Source organism: Pieris napi, chromosome Z (assembly GCF_905475465.1).
Source record: "Pieris napi chromosome Z, ilPieNapi1.2, whole genome shotgun sequence".
In the NCBI taxonomy this organism is placed as follows: Eukaryota; Metazoa; Arthropoda; class Insecta; order Lepidoptera; family Pieridae; genus Pieris; species Pieris napi.
The window spans coordinates 708529-714528 of NC_062259.1; positions in this window are offsets into that span (position 1 = coordinate 708529).

The following is a 6000-nucleotide window of genomic DNA, read 5'->3' on the forward strand; positions in this document are numbered from 1 at the left end:
TTTATCTTTCATTTCAGGCAAGTAGCTGATCAGCCTCTTGTGCCTGACACACGCCGTCATGTTGGGTCTTTGTTTACCTTCGTACGAGCGAATTTTAGTTGCGGACATAGAAAGTTGTTGGACATATTTATAAAAATTAATAAATAAGAAATTAATACTGTCCTGTGGCAGTGTACCTTTAATGCTGACATTTCCTTTATTGAAAGGACCAGCTCTGGGGTCACCGGACCACCAGGCGCGAGCTTAAATTTTAATTAGCTGTGTACTTGAACCCCACGGCCCAAGAGTCTCCACTACAAAGGGAATAATTGCATGGAAAACGTAAAAACCAGTATCTATGGGGTAGCATAGTTATGTTCCATATGTTATGTTACTAAAAAGATAGGCTAAGTAAAATAATATTAAGACGAACCCCTACTAATCTGTATATTCTAATAGAGTAAAAAAGCTAGAATTACTCTCTATGGCTGAATAAGATGAAATGAATCAAAGGGTCTATAATTTTCCTTACATTATTACATTGAAGCCGCGTTTGTATTGACGCGATTAACTCAGTACCGCACGGATTTTGACAGGGTCTTCACCAATAGATAGCGTATTTCGTGACGAAGGTTTTGGTGTATAATATTTTACGGTTTTGCTTATTGACAAATGATCATGAAATCTTATACTATATAAAATTCTCGTGTCGCGGTGTTTGTAGTTAAACCTCCGCAACGGCTTGACCGATTCACATGAAATTTTGTGTGCTTATTGGGTATGTCTGAGAATCGGACATCTATTTTTCATCCCACAAATGTTATGTTATCACCCCTAAATTATTTTTTTTTTAATTTTTAGATATTTTTTTATGATACAGCATTAATACAACCAACCATACAACCCCAAATTTTCACCCCTCTACGATCAACCCCTATTTACATGGCAAAACGACGTTTGCCGGATCAGCTAGTATAATATTATATAGAAACAGTTGTAGCGCCACTGATTAATTTTTCACTCAATTAATAAAAAATGTATACTAAGGTATTATTATCTGTAACAGAGACAAATTAATTAATGACGTATTAACAAGAAAGTATTTACAATATTCTTTACCTACATAATAATAATTGGATAAATAGGAAACTAAAGTATTAAAAAAGGGCATTGTGGCAGTTACTTTATTGAGGAAATCACCAGCTCTGGGCACAAATTAATTTATTAACTAACCTTTTATTTGGATAAAAAAATATTCTTGAAGCCAAAGCTTGGCTTGATCAACATTATCGGACTCTATCAGCCGTTTAGAAGTGGTTTGCCATGTTTATCGAGGCGAAATAAGTCGATTACTATACGTTACGTACGTATGAAGAGGTAATCGCCGAAACTGAAGCATAATTTTAGCAAGACAAAACGTACTATAAAAATGATATCGAATGTTTGACCGCTATAATCGTATCGCACTCGAAGGCTGTATCAAATCAAAATAGAAAAAAGCCTCTATAGCCTACCTATTAATTGTATAGCAAAGGCTGAAATATATTTTCTAGTATCAGTTATTAATTAATATTTGCAGAGGAAAATATCGCGTCAGTGATTCTGAAAAATCTTGTGATTTCCGCGGTGTTGGAGTGTTTCAAGTGGTGGCGTTAATTTAAACTACCGTGGTTATATTTACAGTTCAGTCTGTATAAAAGTTATTATAACTAAATAACTTTTTTTCTCTAGCTGTGCTCACGATTTATTCGACAGTATGATGTGAAGCCGGTAAATAGACTTTAAATGCAAAAATAATACTTTTTCGTAGATATTGATGTCTTCTATAAAACTGTAGTACATTGCTCTATTGTCAATAGAGTCCGCAGCATATAGGAATATTTATTCGTCTTTTTCACACCTTAATTTCATACCCCTAATTTTTAAAATACATAGACAATGTTCATCATAGTAGGGTTCTAACGGTGAACAATTTTTTCAGTTTGAAGCATAATAAACAATCAAATCTTCTTTATAATATTATTGAAAACAAAATGATATTCTTTTACATTAGATACTTTATGGTACGAACGAAATGAATAGTGAATAGATAAGAGACCTAAGGTAACAGACAAGCTAGGAACAGATGTTTAAGGTGGTGGGATTTCAAAGGATGTCTTCACCACTTTAAGAGGAAGCGAGAAATGAAGACTGAGCAATCAAATCTAATTTATTGTAAGACATCTTAAATACTACTGACATCTACACATACTTCTTGTGAGCTGTGTTCTTCAGCTGTTTGGAAAAGTTTGTGTCAGGACTAGTTTCAAGATGTTTTAATAGAAAATAGTATTCTTAATAGTTATTAGTAGTATTCATCAAATAATTTAGTTTAGTGTTTTCTTTATTAGTTTCTTTGAATTCTGGGCCTCAGATTTCTGTTACTGTTTCATGACCATTATGTTACAGGCAAGTAGGTGATCAGCCTGCGCTTGACACATACCGTCGTGATAAGCCTAAGCATCTTCAGAATTTGGAATAGTTACGTGAGCAGCGGTTCAAATGAAATGTTCAGGTTTAATTCCTTTACAAGCGAAATGCTAGAGGAAGTTAACAGGCCCAAGCTCCAAGTCTAACATAGCGCTTAAGCCGCGTGAGCTTAAATATGTCCGTTTAAATTTTTAAATTAAATAACTAAATCCCACAAAGGCGCGTAATCCGATTACCTGTGCCTAGTTCCCAACTAAAATATCCTTTAATGATAAAATTAAGCTCTTGTTTGATTTGGCTATTAATGGATGTGTGAGGCATCTATATAGTTAGTTAGTGAGGGGGTGTTTGGATCTACTGAACGGATTTTGATAGATTTTGGTATATACTAATAGCCAGGTTGTTTGTGAGTGCTATGGGCTATATATTAATAATTGAAAATGACTTTTTCGTAGTAGACGCATTTGTAAAGTCGAAGAAGAAACGTGGCCTACAAATGCTACCTTGGGAAGTATGAGTTCTATCGAAATGTTGTAGAGTTTGATAATGCCTAAAGACAGCATATGTCTGACATTTATATAATATAAAAACAAGACTCCGAAAGCCTTTAAATCTACGGAACCGATTTTGAAATGTACCAAAAGAAAGCCAGGTTATTTGTGAGTGCCATATTAACCCGAATTAAAAGACCTTGTTAGTCAGAGACTGGTAGAGTACCTCTTTAATTTGGAGGAATAGTCTTCCTTCACAACGAAGAAGAAAAGTAGAATAAATTCTTTGTAATTCTTCTCTTCTCAGAGTTGAGATTGAAATGTAGCAAATTCTAATTAGATAATTATTGTTCGTGTCATTTACTGACCAAACCTTGCAGGAAGCGTAACCTTCGTAACTTTACAATCACACACACATGTTTGCACACACACAACACATTGTTATTATTACTTTTTTCTTTGTCACAATTTTATATTTAAATAATATAACTCGTTGTTGTTACATGCCAACCCTAAAGCACTGGTTAAGGGCAGTTATCGCCGGTTGAAAACCGGATGTAACCGGATGTAATATGTTTTAAGGCTTTAGCGGTCATTTGGTTTAGATAAAGCCTTTATTGGGAGGTTTATGTGGGTTTTAAAGCTTTTACTGTTTGTACAGATTTGCAGGAGAACTATGGTTGTATATACCTATGTTTATAAAAGATGGTCGTGTTTGTTACACTACTTATTATAACTCATGAACGGCTGATCTGATTTGGCAGAAACTTAGTGGGGAGGTAGCTTAGAACTAGAAGGCATAGACATAAGAAACAAGAAACTCTCGGCCACTCTTTTTAATCGCCAAGTTTTAAGTCATACAAATTGTTTGAAATTGGAGCAAATCAACTCCAAGGATTAGGATCATTTAAATAATCGTGAAATTTGTAAAATAATCTTTAATTTTGCTTAGGAGTTTGTTGTAAAAACGAATACAATTTCCATATAAGGAGTGGGTTATCTTTTGGAGACTGTGTGTGTGTATCGTGAATTTGTGGGGCTCTGGGCGATGACAGGGAAGTCCCCAGTAATAGACGCACACGCGAAAAAATATACCCACCGAAAACAAGCGCAGAGTTGATTGATCTCAGGGATTCCAACATTATAATTGTCTTTTTAAAATTTCAGATATATTTTAAAATTAAAAATATCGCTTATTGTTTTCAGTGGGTACTGGGAGCCTTTTGTATCCACAGGATCCTTGGCTGCAGCCCAAAAACCCTTACGTATCTGCCCCTGTGCAGGCCCCGCTGGAGTTTACTATCTATTGTTATGTCTAGGAATATCGCAATATGCATATATAAAATTACAAGCTCTGCACAAATTAACAACGAAATTATTAAATCTTGTGAAAATAAATTTATGCTCAAGAACGTCAAAAGATTATGTTAATACATCAGTGAATGCTGTATTCATTTGATTGTACTTGCAAATGAAACTGTGTAAAAATAGATGGTGCTTTGTTTTGCATAATACCCCAGCGTGGACTCCGCTAACATCAGTTTCAGTAGGTACTCAGTGTTTCTGTTATTCATTTCGTAACAACATATAGTCGTATATAGATATACAAAACACATTTACGATAGGAATAAATCAATGAAAGTTATTTAAAATGAAAATAAAAATACCTAATTCAAACCCCGGCTGTGCACCAATGGACTTTCTATGTGCGAATTTAAACGCTCGAACGAAGGAAAAACATCCAGAGAACACCGGCTTGCCTTACACCCAACACGACGGCGTGTGTCAGGCACAAGCCGATCACCTACTTGCCTATAATACAAATAATCTTGAGGTCCAGACCTTAAAAGAATGTAGCGCCACTCATTCATTTATTGTCACTATTAAAGTTAAATATTTGTTCGTAAATTAATCGAAATTCTGCCAAAATACATGATCAAACGTAGTTGACATCTCCAGGTGCTGTTGCTCCATTTGTATCGTCATTTCTTGAACAGCAAAGAGTAGAACTCCTTGCTCCCTTCCATTCATAGACATAATTGTTTAAAAGTTTAATATGGGTTGAAATAATCATTAAATGGGCATCTGTCAGTTTCAATTCTATCAATAAATTTCAGAATAAGTAATACATCAGAACTCTGGTCAGTCTCAAAGGGTATGTCAGTTGTATGTCAGATTATCGCACGTATTTCGGGAGCGTGAAACGTTCGTTTTAATTGTATCAAAGTGTTAAGGGATTTCTACTATAGTTCACGTTATAAATAATAAACCATTAGCCATATAAAAATAGGCATGCAAATATATTAATTATCATTAAATACTTAATTGTTATATATTGTTGTAAATTTACGATTAATTTAACTTGACGATTCAAAAGTGTACTTGGTTACCCACTTGAATAAAGATATTTTGAGTTTGAGTTTGAGTTTATTAATTATAATTCCCAGGCAATACAAGCCCCTTTTTAAAATTAAAAAATCAGTGGCGCTACGACCTTTTTAAGTCGGGGATTTTTTTATCTGTGTAATGATTTGTCAATCGAATAGGCAGGTAGGTGATCAGCTTCCTGTGCCTCTGCGTCGACTTCTTGGGTCTAATCACGATTTCTTACGATGTTTTCTTTCGTACTAGAGAATGTTAAATGCGCATTAAAACCATTGGTACAGCTGGGTTTTGAACCTCAGAGATGGGATGGAAGTCGCATGCTGAAGCTTCTATTGATCTTCAAAATATTGTGACAAAGATGCCCCATACCCCATTGGGACTTGTAAAAGTATTGGTTAATTAGAGATTTCCCAAACTACTTCACGATCAGCAAGTGCCTCGGTACCCGATTGCTAATTGGCTGTGCATTGTCAACGTTCTAAGTTTGAAATTTTAAAATTGCTTTGTTGAATTTCGAATACGACGGACGACTGGCTAAGTTCGAATTCGATGGTCGCTATTTGAATTTCAAACAAACAAGTGGTTTTTTAAATTTGGAATTCTCAAGCTGAAGTAGAAGGTGATCGTGGATTTGAATTACGAACTAAGACAAATTATTTTTAATTTGAAACGAGCA